This window comes from Aphelocoma coerulescens, chromosome 4 (assembly GCF_041296385.1).
Source record: "Aphelocoma coerulescens isolate FSJ_1873_10779 chromosome 4, UR_Acoe_1.0, whole genome shotgun sequence".
Classification (NCBI taxonomy): Eukaryota; Metazoa; Chordata; class Aves; order Passeriformes; family Corvidae; genus Aphelocoma; species Aphelocoma coerulescens.
Genome location: NC_091017.1, coordinates 5,541,060 through 5,554,676, shown reverse-complemented (window position 1 = coordinate 5,554,676; position 13,617 = coordinate 5,541,060). Strand labels below are relative to the sequence as shown.

General features: G+C 42.0%; 2 long non-coding RNA genes across 4 annotated transcripts in view; both read right to left on the bottom strand.

Moving 5' to 3' along the window:
• The window catches only part of LOC138109366 (uncharacterized), a 126,030-nt gene extending 117,953 nt beyond the window's left edge, over nucleotides 1-8,077 (bottom strand). For all 3 annotated transcript variants that reach the window (XR_011150431.1, XR_011150430.1, XR_011150432.1), the window contains exons 1-2: nucleotides 7,989-8,077; nucleotides 6,276-6,372 (exon numbers count right to left, since the gene is read on the bottom strand). This is a non-coding gene — a long non-coding RNA (uncharacterized lncRNA). The remainder of the gene's footprint in view (nucleotides 1-6,275; nucleotides 6,373-7,988) is intronic.
• Nucleotides 8,078-10,153: 2,076 nt separating this feature from the next.
• The window catches only part of LOC138109367 (uncharacterized), a 39,321-nt gene continuing 35,857 nt past the window's right edge, over nucleotides 10,154-13,617 (bottom strand). Inside the window, exon 3 of the long non-coding RNA XR_011150433.1 lies at nucleotides 10,154-10,521. This is a non-coding gene — a long non-coding RNA (uncharacterized lncRNA). The remainder of the gene's footprint in view (nucleotides 10,522-13,617) is intronic.

Here is a 13,617-nt window from a genome sequence, read left to right as displayed (position 1 = left end):
GCTGTCTCTGAACAAACCACCTATCCCAACAGCCTGTCCCCAAGTTGTGGTGGAGAGCAGATCTCTAAGAAGGAGCAGAACAGGGTGAGCACACACGATACCTCCTGGCAGTCTCCCAGCAGCCAACCATTTGAGGATCAGAGACTTCCTGTGCCAGACTCCTTTTTATCTATTTAGTCACCCTCAATTAATTTCTTTCATGAACCTGTCCAGTTGACCTTTGTACCAATAAAGCACACTATCTGGTTGCTCTAAGTGGATAGACAGGTATCCATGGTATGCAAGGCAGCAGCATTTTACTGCTACTGAAGGGAGGAATCTACAAACCGAGAGCTTTTGCGAGACTGCCTGCTTAACACAGCTCGTGATTTCCCCAGCACTGCCACCCACCACGCAGACTACGTGATGGAATCAAGGAGGTGGGAAAAAGCTGGACATCTCAATGCTACCAAGTTTGTAGAGCCACAACAATTAGAAGCCTGAAAACATCTCAGGGTTCAAGGGGGTTTTCTGATGGCTGAACCGAGCCTCTGAAGTATTTTAAAGCAAGCGGGAGTTTGCAGGAGCATCCTTATTTAAAGTGCTATAAAGATGACTCTGTAAGATGCATCAGACAATAACATGGAGAAATTTATTTCCTTAGCTCCAAATCCATGAAGAAGAAACCAGTGACTGAAATCATCAAATAGCAATCTTTAATTAGTGTCTCACTAAAAGCTTGTTGTGGTGACATTAAATGAAGACAGGGAAAGAAATGAAGCAGCATAGAAACACTTCAGACACGCTACCACAACTCTGAAGCCAAAGTTCCGTCGATTCTCATCACAGCAAGAAAGATCTCATAAGACTAAAAATAAACCCACCAGAACCATCAAAGCAAAGTTACTGTCTCCTGGCACTACTGAAAGATTCACCCATAACCCTACTCACTGGTGTGCCAGCAAGAACTGCGGTACTTAAGTCCTACTTGAGCATTGAAAACAGCCTTTAAGTGGCATTGGAGTGAAGCAAAGCAATTGTGCAGAGCCCTTGGACAGGAGGGAGTTCTGCCATCTGTGCTCAGCATCTGCTCAATGGATCACCTTCTGTTACTGCGTGCAGCAGTGGAGCAAAGCACCTTTCCCTCTGGAGCCTTTTTCCATGGTGAAACTGAGGCATACACATCACCCAAGCTAGTCCTCTGATCACAAAGAATCGCTATTCCTGTTATACAGATTCAAAATTAACCCGGGAAGAAGGTGGAACTTGAAAACCCTTTTAAAAAAAGCTTGGAAGATCTCTGCAGGGAAACCCACAGGAGAACAGATGCTTGAAGACCTCTAATTTATTTACTCTGCATTGAGCAACCTTGACTGTAAATCAGAAATGGATAAACCGGGTCCCAGAACAACTACATTATTAAATAAAAACACACCAAAGACATTTAACGAGAGTCTCCTGAGAATAAAACCACGGAAAATCCCCATGCCTCTTCAGTCTCTTGCCTGGAACACAGGCAGAGAATGCTTTTGCTGCCTGCAAAAGGACAGAGAGGGAAAGGTCACGATCTCACACTTGCTCTGCACCGGTGCACACACTTCATTCTTGGTAAGGATGCTCATGCTGTCCCTCTGATTTACAGTCTCCAGAGACTCCTGGAAGGAGTGGAGTCTCTGGAATCCTGTCTGAGCCAGCCCAAGCACTGTAAGGATTCCTACAGCATGTAATCCAGGAATGCCATCCCCTACCATGCCTCCAAAAGCCATGGACAAGCCTTCTACATGCAGATATTCACACTCTCTAAAAACAGAAATCCTTATGCCTGCAAGCATATCTCACCACCACGTATTAGTTTCTATCACTGGAAGTGTTGAGGAGCCTGCCAGTTATGTAGCACACTATGAATCAAACCTGAAAGAGGCAGAGAAGATAATGGAAAAAAAATTTTTAAAAAGGTAAAATGACATTTTACGTGTCCAGCACTGAGAACTGAGTCTACCTAAATCACAAAAAAACTCCATGTTCCCTGCTGCTCCCAAGCATAAGCTGTACCCCAAGCAGATCCTGTGCTGTTAGCTGTTACTTCCTTCAGGCAACTCCTGCAGGGAAGTTAATTCTGTTTCCAAGTCACATCTTCAGGGCTCTTTTTGCATGTTTGCTGTCAGGCATCCAGCACATCAAGGCAAACATTTGGAATAAAGCCTTGGGTGCAAGCCACATTTGTTGCTAAATAAACAAAGCCAATGCTACAAAAAACAATCATGCTTCGAGGTATAAAGCAACTGGGGTTTTTTGCCCAAAGAAACACCCAGCCCCTCATTGTAGCCCCCATTTGGGAAGATACCTGGGCAAGTGATACCGCAACTGCCTGAAGCACTGATAAAGGCCGAAGGCTGGGAGTGGCCAGGAGAGGAGATAAGCTATTGGACTGACCTAGCAAATCACACCCTTTGTTCAGCATGTTTCCTGGGGATTTGAAACAGCTCTTCCCATTCTCTCTAAACCCAGATAAATAAAGAGTGATGGCTTTAGAGCTTTTCAAGTGACAAGAGCAGGAGGAAAGACAGGCCTACAGTAATGGGCTTTAACAAGGGTGCTATCAGCTGACATAGGGACCCATATATTGGCTTACTGAGCAGATTCCTCCCACAAACTGTGACAATAGCTCGTTCCTTCACATACAACTCCAGTAAAGCTTTAGTACTTCCTATATCCATGTTCCTAACTAATTAAAACAAACAAACAAACAAAAAAGCCAACACCATCCCAAAAAGGCCAACCTACAGCACAGGACTGGAGGGAAGAGATTAATTGTCAGTGCTGTAACCCACCCACGAGTCTTATCTGGTCTCAAATATCTGATAAGTATCTGACACCCCATGACAATTTCCAAGTACTGAAATTTCAGTACAATACTGAAAGAAAGGCAATAATAGTGTTGCAGGTTGCATGGGACAAACACTCTGTGCAATTAGAGAAGAGCAAAGAGCTGGCACAGAGCACAACAACCCTCTCCATGGCATCTGTTCTTACTGGTGCTACACCACCAGAAAAACAGTGCTGCTACCTGAGCATTCTGAAGGAGTAGAAATGGCATAACTGAGCTGCAACATAGTCTGAGAAAAATGATTTGCAACTTTTCTTTCAGATGTGCCTACACTCTCCATCTAAGCTGAATAAAGCACCCACAGAAAGGTTTGTGGTTAGGGCAAAAGTAAACTCATTATCAAATTTCTCTGAGACTGTCCTGGAAGTTTACATTGTAAGAGGAAAGCCAAATTTTATGCATCTGATTATGAACACCGCACACCTCAAAGTAAACAGGGCTAACCTGATTTGGGACTATCTGGGATAGAAAAGGTTCAACAACTGCAGGAAGAAATGTATTTGACATGGGGAGTATTGTAAATGAACTCTAAATTCTATCAGCTTATTTTCACAGTTCTTACTCACTAGAAACAGTCCTCGTCTTTAGTTTGGTTCCTTTAAGTTCACCACTTGTCTGAATAAATGTTTTGTGCTCAAATGTAGCTGTACTGACAAAAATGGGTGCAATCTTCCATAATGCTCTACAGATGGATAAGGAATTCTCTCTATGATGGTTCTGGCAGTCCCTCTGTGCAACTCAACAGGTGTATCAAATATTTCTAGTTATCCTCTCACAGTCATAAAAGCAGAAAAGAAAATTTAAGGCAAAAACGTAAATGCTACAAGCTGGAATACAGAAAGCTGAAGTTATTTATAGATTTTGGACAAATAAAAATATAAAATGTGTTTTGTAGAAGTGTGGAAGAAATGAAGTCAGCTCTAGACCAAAAGATGTGTGTTTTGGGATCTTCTGGGTTTTTTTCCTTCTAGGACTCAAAAAAGACTGCTCATTGTAAAAGAGGTTTCACAACTTTAGGGCAGATCAGTCAAGCAGACAAATACATACAGGATGGCCACTAGAATTCCTGGTAGTTTCAACGTCTGAAACCAGTGAGGATCCCAACAATTATATTAGGAGTTAGGTATTTTCTCCAAGCAATTTTGTTGATTTAAACAAAATTTTTACTTTTGCTAAACTTTGGGATTCAAGTAAACTGAAAACCTCAGAATTATTCTCAGATCAAACCCATGAGATCCAAAGAGAAAGGCCTAATTTCACATAGTTTTGGTACTGAATCATATGGTAAAGCTGGGCTCACACAGTAGTTTTTAGGACAACATGTTTACCCAAAACTGGATAAACAAAATCTGTGAGGAGTTCACCCACAAGTGCATTTCTAGAGTTCTTTCTTGGCACAGATAGGGACAACTCCCATCAGCTTGAATGGAAAACTCACCTGCTTATGCCAGGACTGACTTTGTTCTCCAGCACCTGCAAACACAAGGCAGAGGACCACCATCCCCACAGCAAACTGAAATTTCACACCTTTGTCAGGTCACTCTTTTTGATGACATGGACAGCAGTGGTCAACCAGGATGTGGGCTGGTGTGTTCTCAGAGATATCCAATATACAACAGACACTGTGCCATATTTAAGGAAAAAAAAAAAAAAAAAAAAAAAAAAAAGAGCACTCCTTCTGTCCGTCTTAAGGACTTGTTTGGAATTATAAAGACATATGGTATTTTTAGAGGCTGAAACAAACATACTGACTCACACTCACCACTGCCAATTGAGAATAAGGCACATTTACTGATGTAACCAATGTTCCACTTCAATCTGCTTTCCCATCAAACCTCAACATTTTATTTTAGCTGCAAAAAGGTTTATTAAAATCCTGCAGCCACATGATCATTTTCTCAACAAAGAAATGCAATGCAAGGCTCAAAAAACCCAAACCTATGCAGCTCCACTCCTGTTAAAAATCACCCTAAGTTGCATAGCATTCCACAGAGTTCATATTTTATTGTGCTGTTTAAATGAAAAGAAAAACAGTTGTTCCTCTGATATTTTTTTTTTTACCCAAAATCAAGGAAGCATGGGGTAATATCTCCAACTCTGTCACCGAACCCACTTTGTGGATTCCTTTTGCTGTCCTTAACTGGCAGAAAATAATGATTTGTATTTGTCCTACAACAGCACCTTTGCCCTCTTCCCCACAAGCTCAGGTTTTCTGTTACATGAGTTAGACACAGCTGAAAAGCACATAGATGCTTACCCACCCATTTCAGCAAGAGCTGCAAGTTTAAATCCTAGAACCTGAGCTGCATGGAGGGTTTAAAACTTGTTAGATGGAAGGTGATGAACATGTTGTATAACATCAATTGGTCACAAAGATACCTCTTACACATGAAGTAAGAATATCTTTGCAAGAAGACACCCAAGATAGGGTATATTCGTTTTCTCTGTGTTCTGCTCCCAGAAAAGCAGCTGAGTGAATGACACATCACTTTTCTCCTAGATGACAGCAAACAAAAAGCACAGGAAAAAATTATACTGTAGTGAATCACATGCATATTTTGACTGGTGGAAGCTCTGCCAGAGAATGGAAAGAAAGATTAATTTAGTTGGTTTATCCCTTCCTTCGACTTCCACGCAGACTAAAACAGTGCCTTCTCACAAAGGCTGCCCACACCCTGGCGTGGCTCCAGGCAGGCACTGGTGTGTGCCGGCTGTGTATCAGACAGCACTTTGTCCCGGCCAGGATGTGGTCTGCCTTTGTAACGAGGCCTCTGCAAACGGGCGCCCATCGGCCCCTGCAGCCGGCTCTGGCAAACACCACTTGTCCCTTCACTAGACATAAATGAACTGTAACTACCTCAAAGGAGAACAAACAATATAAGAAAAGAAGGGAAAACATCCAGATTTAACCAGATTAACGACAACGGCTCTCCCGAGGGAAGGCTCCCTGAAGAGGAGAATTCAAGGAGTTATTAGCAGCCATTAAGCACGTTTCTGGTTTGTGATGTGCCATGCAGTGAAAAATACAAATCCGTGACTTCCCCTGTAGAAGAATTTGGGAGGATTATTAGCTTCACAGAAGACAGATTAGCATATACTGCTGCTCTAAAAGTTTCATACTTGTTTTGCATCCCCAGCATCCTGCTAAAAATAAAAGTGACAGGAAAAAACATCTATGCTGGACTTCAAAGCAAATGCACAGCATCATCACGACCACCACCATTCCTCTGTTGCACTAAATACTTGTTATTCATGTTGAGCCCTTATTTTTGTCATTTCACTTAAGCCTGGAACACATGGACTTCAGAAAAATTGTTTCTTATCAAAAATTGCTATCACAAGTTTGTATTAGGAGAAGGAGAAGCAATGAACAGCAAGGAACTCAAAGTTTTTCCTCAAACTTTCTTACCTTAATCCTGCCAGAGTGTTGTTAATGCACGATCTTGAGAAGAAAGATCAACAGAATTTCCGCTGTGTCTGTTTTTCAGGGAGGCAGGACTCCATTTCTGAAAGCAGAGAGATTAGGGTGACTGAAATCCGAAGTACTGATACTGTGCTGGAAGAATGGGTGCTGACAGCAAGCTCTTAACTCATCAGCAGATGCAGGTCTTGTCAACTGTATTTAAACTCAGTCACAGAATCAAAAATCACATGAAAGCAGCAAGAAACAAGGAGCAGCCAGACTGGCCTCTCTCATAATTAACACAAGATAACCACCTCTTATCCATCTACAGACTCCATCATTCTGGCTAGAGAAAACACAGTTTCAAGGGACTATTGGACCCAGATATATCACGTTTGGATGGTGGCACACTTGCACCAAATTAAAGCAAAGATGTGTCTAAGCAGGTACAGCTGACACAGAAATAAAACTCCTCACAGAACCCTGAGCTGTTCAGCAACTTAAATATTGGTTCCCAAGTCTTATAGACCACAGCTCTTCCACTGTCTTCACAGGTCTCAGGCCCAGGACAAATGATGCAGATAATAAAAAGTAGAACAGTTAAGTATGTTGGACCCAGCATATTTGCAGCATCCTCAAGCAAAGAGATTCCTATTCCATCCTGACCTCATCACAGAAGATGTTCAAGACCACTTCAACTAAGCCTCTTCACTAAACTTCAAATCAGCAGGGTGATAAAGCCACCTCTCCTGTGCCAAGCAATAAAACAGAAATTAACATGCTTTGGTCTATTCCAGAAAAAAAAAAACAACCTGCTGTTTTCAACTCTTTTTACTCCAGAAGCTTCTTATGGAATACTATCAGTAAGAGCTCCCACCATTAAGCAGAGATCAGTCAGGAAACCCTGTGCCAATAATTTAATCGAACTTGAACCTGTGGTCGGCTATTCCTTCTTTGGGAAAATTGAGGACCCTTCATCTTCCCCAATTTTTTAAATGGACGCTCCCCAGGTGCCAGGCAGAGACAGACTGTAAACTGCATCCCAGCTACAGTGACAACATCCATCAGCACGTGCGTGGCACAAAGCAGCTCCCTGATTCTGGTTTGGGAAAGAGCTTCTCCAAGCAGGAAGGAAGTGTAGGGCACAGCAACAAGAGGCCTGTCCCCTCAGATTGCTCAATACAGAAGGGGCTCAGCAGTGCTCCTGGTCCTCACGTACTGCTCAGCTGATGATTTGGAATCCCTTTATGTACTAAAACCTCATTGCTTGCACTGCTGTTGCAGCTAAGGGTCAAGTCAGGGGTGGATCCAGCAGAGCCTGACATTATTCCAGAGCACTCTAAATTGGTGCACTAAGAACTGTTGTGACAGAACATCCAGCCAAACCTCTTTTTCTTTTTAATCTCAGTTATATCAACACTGGGGTCATACAATATACTAGAACAACCTTCCAAAAAAAAATTATCTTTGGGTTTATAAATCTTACTTACACACTTACAAATCACCTGTGCCTGTCTACAAAGATTCCAGTTTGGCAATAACACTTGTCTGTGTTATTGCACAGTCTCCAACAACTTCTTGCTTCTCATTCTCTTTCAAATGTTTTTGTCTCCCTGGAACACCACCCCCTTCCCCAGCCAGTTCCACTCTTCTCCTAACAGAGATAGGGTTAAATTTACAAAGTGTTTTTATCCTAATTACAAGTCTTTCAGCTAGTACCTTGGTCTCAGCCTCAGCAGGAAATGATATGCAAAATATACTTTCATGCATCTGACAGTCCCCCAAACTACCGGTCATATAAATTCTGCCAATTTACTCTAATTAAAGCTAAGCAGTGTCGTGTGTGCTTAAACGGTCAATCTGTCTTGAAGTAATTACACCTGAAGGCAGGAATACATCAGTTTCCTTCTCCAGGAATTAAACTCAGATGGGGCAGCTGAGAAACAGTCAAGGGACATTTGCTAATGATTAAATCCAAATCACATCTCCTTTCAGTGCTCTTACCAAGTACAAGCTGCTGCATGGATGCTGATGGATTTGTGGAGGAAGGAAGCAGATGGTACAAGGCACTTGTCAACACAGCACTGCCTACACAAGACTCTCTCTCACACCCGTTGCTGCAGAGGCTCCTGCTCTGAAGCAGTGCATTAGGGAGGCAAAATGAGACTCCCTGGGAGAATCTAAAATATATACTATGCTTGCAACCAGAAGAGCCAGCAGGCAGAGCTCCTGGTGTGCTGGAGAACTCCCACCTTCCACACTTCCAAGCTGAAGATGTCTCTCATCTCTTGATGGTCCTTTAGAGAAGACCAAAGATGACTTCTAGAAATAGCAACAACATTGACTCAGTTAGGAAAAGATGAAGAGGCTGCATTGCTCCATCCAAATCCTCCTTCCTGCTCTCATGTACAGAGCAAGGAGCACAGAAGGCAGAGAAGGAAAGACAAAAAAAGAAATCATTAACCACTAACCACACTTACACAACCATATTTTGCCGTGCCACTCAACAGCAGCACGTAACTCCAAATTCCCATAACTCCTGACACAGTGCTCAAAGACTGTTAGTCAGAAGGATGCTTACTTTGGCCCCCTAGGAGCTGGCAAATTCCACTTTATCTCCCTGGGATCTGACAAGCCCATCCTGTCACACGGGAAGACGATTATGAATGACAATGCAATGAGTAACTTCTTAAACAGGCAAAAAAAAATCTGACTTGAATATTCTGCTTAGATTCTCATCCTTTGCTGGTTCACTGACATGTGCTAAGTTTCCCAAAAGGAGAAGGACATACTACTAGAAGACAAGTCTACTTCAGCAGGAACCAAATTTACTACCATGCAGGAGATAATGTCATCAACTTACAAAAGCTTATATAGATGCATCACTAAAAGATTAACCTAAATCCATGTTCAGCCTCCAAAAACATAGTTTGAAAGATGCAATAAAATATGAAAGGACAAGCCAAGCACCTGTGCAGCTCTTATCTCTAAGCTATCCATGATTTGCCCACCCTCAAAACAAACCAAAAAAAGCAGCTTTTTGTCAAGTTTATACTTGCAGCCCTTTTACAAGAAGTGAAACTATGTCCCCTCCCATTATCCCATTAATCATCTTCCTTATTTAAACACAAACATGGTTTTATTTGGGTTAGATTAAAATATTCTGAAGGATACCTATTTAGGAGTCAGAATTCTTTATTCCATAATTACAATACAACCCAGCCATACTCCCCAGAAAAGACCAGTTCTTTCTACCCTCTGAACCGGCACCTTTCAAAAATGCCAGCAACAGATCTCTTCTGGTGTATGTAAAATAATCTACTGGCACTTATCTAGAGATATTTTGGGTTTTCAAAATGCAAGCATAAACATGGAAGAAATCACCCTGTGACTGAATGTCACAGTTTGTGTTTTGTTAAAATATTCCAGATTAGCCTGCTAAAACACTTGGGAGTGAATGGGGGGCTTTAAAAAGCTGCTTTGGTATTAAAAAGTGTGCAGTATTAGGCAGAGGAGAGAAGGGAAAAGACAAAACCAAAGAACACAGTTTTCCATTATCAGAACAAGGCAAAGCAGGATCGCTGCTATTTGAAGATAATTTGTTGTTGTGAGAGACCTCACAGAGTCCCCAAGGCTGCATTTTCCATTCCAGTCTCACCGCGGAGTATTGGTTGCAGCAGGACTGTTAATCACTGCTAATTGTGAGGACAGCACCGGGGCAGGAACAACTGTCCTCAATGAAGCCAGCTGAACAAGTAACTTCATTTCAGCTTTCTTAAGGGCTTTGGATGTTAGTGGTTTCAGGTCACTAACAGGAGTGGGTAGGTATGTGCCTGCCCTAGCAGTGAAGGATGTTAGGACAGTAAACCTATTTTCTTATTTTAGCCCAGATAACAACAGAATAAAACTAACTTTTACCATTAAACCTGAACCCAATAGCCTAATCCAAGTGTAAGGCTTCTCAGCCACAACGGTCTTGCCCTTTAAAAAAAGGAAAGGAAGAAAAGCCAAGTAAATATTCTCTGTGGAGACATTTAAGATTCCCTTCCTTTCCCCCTGCAGCAGTAATGTATGTATCTTCATCTTTTGGACTTTTTCCAAAGTGCTTAACTTTGGAATTTACATATTATGCTTGCCACAGCAAGTGTCTCTTTAGACTAATGCTCTTCTCCCATACAGGTCTAAATTCTGTCACTCCTTCTCCCCAGAGCTTGCAGTAATGAGTGGACAGCTTCTCTGCAGCAATTGTGGTCTGTCAGAAAAAACAAAGCAGAGGAAGTATGTATCATTTGGCTGTCTCCTTAATTTTAGTGTAACAATTCCATTTTTAGGTACAGAGAGTCCATAATAGAATGGGCATATCCGAGTTTAGCACACAAAGCTCTAAATAAGACTGCTGCTTTACAAAACCACAGCACAGAATGGCAATTGTTTCTAGCGTGGTAACCGCAGTGATTGAGAGATGCCCAAAGTAACTTGTTTTTTAAAGGGGAAACTTCAGTGTGTGGTGGCAAGCTCTGAAACCACCGATATAAATGGATTAGGCCGTGAGCACAGCAAACAATAGTCCCATTACTTTGGCTTAGGTCTGTTTTCACAGAGCTAGAGAGTACTTAAAAAAAAAAAAAATCATCTCCTTGGTCTTTCCAATATCACTGGAGGGCTGTGCCGGGACAGAGACACTTTCTGCAGGCACACACCAGGATGTGCTAATATTATCAAGCCTTTTGCTTTGTTGTCGTGCTATTCTTACTTAGCTTCTAATGCTCCATGAATGCATGACTGCTGTTTCCAGTCCACATAACAGCTATATTACTGGAGCTTCCAGCCTGTTGTTTTTCTTCGAAGCTAGGCTTCAGCCTTGGTTAATGTTTGCCCAGAAATATGTAATTGCGGACTTCCTCCTCATAAACCGTTCCAGAGCACAGGCTGCCATCCTTCCATGTTATTATTATCTGTGTGCCTGCAGGCTAGAGCAGGGTGTGCTCTCACATTCGAGAGGAGAGATAACCCTTCCCTTGCAGGAAAGGCACTCAATGCCTTGGATTGAGGCAGCTGCTACTAAAAGAGGTGACCTGGAAGTTGTACTGGTATTATTTTCTGCCCTCAGATTATAGAATAAAAATACTTTTAGCACAGGCCAAGTACGTCACAGATAAGTGTAAGGGAAGCTGAGTAAAAAAAACATAGAATCATAGAATAGTTTGGGTTGGAAAGGGCCTTAAAGATCATTAGTTCCAACCCCTCTGCCATGGGCAGCAGGGACACCTTCACCAGACCAGGTTGCTCAGAGCCACATCCAACCTTGGGCACTGCCAGGGATGGGGCATCCACAACTTCTCTGGGAAACCTGTGCCAGTGCCTCATCACCCTCACAGTAAATGGACCTTTTAAACCATTTAGTTCATAGCCACTGCATATACTTATTTGTGCTTCTTAATTTTTTATTTCCAATTGTCCACACATTAAAAAAAAATCCACGTTTTTAAAAAAACAAGTTTCTTTTCTATTTTTTTCGCATATAATTAAATACTGTCACCTATGGAAGGAAATAAGAAACCTGGAGTAATTTTTGTGTAAACTCAGATTTTCAGATGGCAACATATTAATTCAGCATAAGAAACATTTTCTGGAGAAACAATCAGCAAACTGAGCACACTTATTTTCATTTTGGGCACAGGTCTTCAGTACTAGACATGCAGTATCAGCCATGACAGCAAAGCCCCAGGCACTAGCAGAAGGTAGGTAATGTTCAGGATTTACAGTGGTAAACATGCCCCTGTAAAGAAAGCCTGTCTGATTTTGAGCTACTGAAATAGACTTAGGAACCTCTCCTCTCCTAGGAATTGCCCACATCTTCCATGGATACCATGAAGAATCTGGGGTATAATCTTTGCAATATTATGTTGAATGACCAGAAGGTTTGTAATGAAACAAACTCAAGAAACATGAGAAATTAAACAGATGAAATCTCTTCAGATACTTTGTAGGCAACAGGTCTTCTAAGGTCTTGCCCAGATCCCTGCTGGAGATAGCCTGGCATGCTTTCCAATCTTGTCGTTCCCTCTTTGCCCTCAAACCATCCAGATCTGGGACCTGTCAGAGTGTGTTAAAGCTCACATCCAGTCTATTCACCTGGATTGCCTTTAAGGGGAAACAAGGGTAAAGTGGATGCCAATTTAAGCCCAGAATCTCACTCTAATATAGACGCAGGGTATGTCTGGCACATGCACCGAGTCCAGGGAAGACCTGGGTGAAGACCAATTGGGAAGACCTCCTGGGTCAAGTAATCAAGCATAGTCTAAGGGGTTCACTGTCCTTGAATAGACAGATCACAGGAAACTGGGTGGATCAGGCAGAACCCGCACACTAAACTAAACAAACCCCCGTCCAGCTCCTCTGCTTGGAGAAATTAGTGAATATCTGGAGTGCAATGAACTAAAGCAGTACCTCAGGTGGAGGAGTAGTACAGTGAAAAGCCTTCACTTCCTCCCAGATTTAAATTCTTTGACAAGAGCAACTGCTGGAAAAAGTTTAGCCCTCACTTAAACCAAAAGGTATCTTTATTTCTGACAACTGCTGGGTTTGAAACATGATGTTTTTAGTAGCTTTCAGATGCCTCTTCTTCCTGAGCTCACTACAAACTGCACAACAGTTTAGAGAAGGGCTGTGTTCCACATAAAAATGAGATACAGCAGAAAGATATTTTAAAACAGAACAGAAAAGTAGTGACAGCTTAGAGAACAGACTTACAGCAACTAGGTTACTTTTGGAAGGAAAGGGCTAAGCAAGTCTCAGGATAACAAGTCAGAGCTCCGGAGACATTGAGGACAGACTCTCACAGAGAAATTACTGAAGGGCCGAGAGTTTACTCTCAAGCCAACTGCAATTTTCCACGTGAGGGAAGTCACCTAGTCAGGCTAAAAGCACACATAAAATGGAAATTATCTTCTAAATAATAGTAGAGTAGTAGGTTTCCATGACTGACAAACCCATTGTCAGCTCAGATTGTCAGCTCAGACTAACTCATATGACAGTCATGCACACGTCGTTATAGCCTGCCCTAAGACATCCCCCTATAAACAGGAATACTTGGTTTAGCAAAATACTCAAAAAAGTCAGTAGGAGTTTGCTTCAGTAAGGAGTCACTCAAAACTGGAAGATGAGCTATTAAAAAGCAACTAGAGTGGGATAATTTTTGAGCATGAATTCCAACAAAGCCAGCTTGTTGCTAGAAGGTTGTTCAGCTACTGAAGATTTGTCCTTGGATTCCTGTTGAAATCAATCCATAAAAATCATATTAAAGGATTAGGCATCGAGCATTTGTGTGTTGATGTGCATAAGAAAT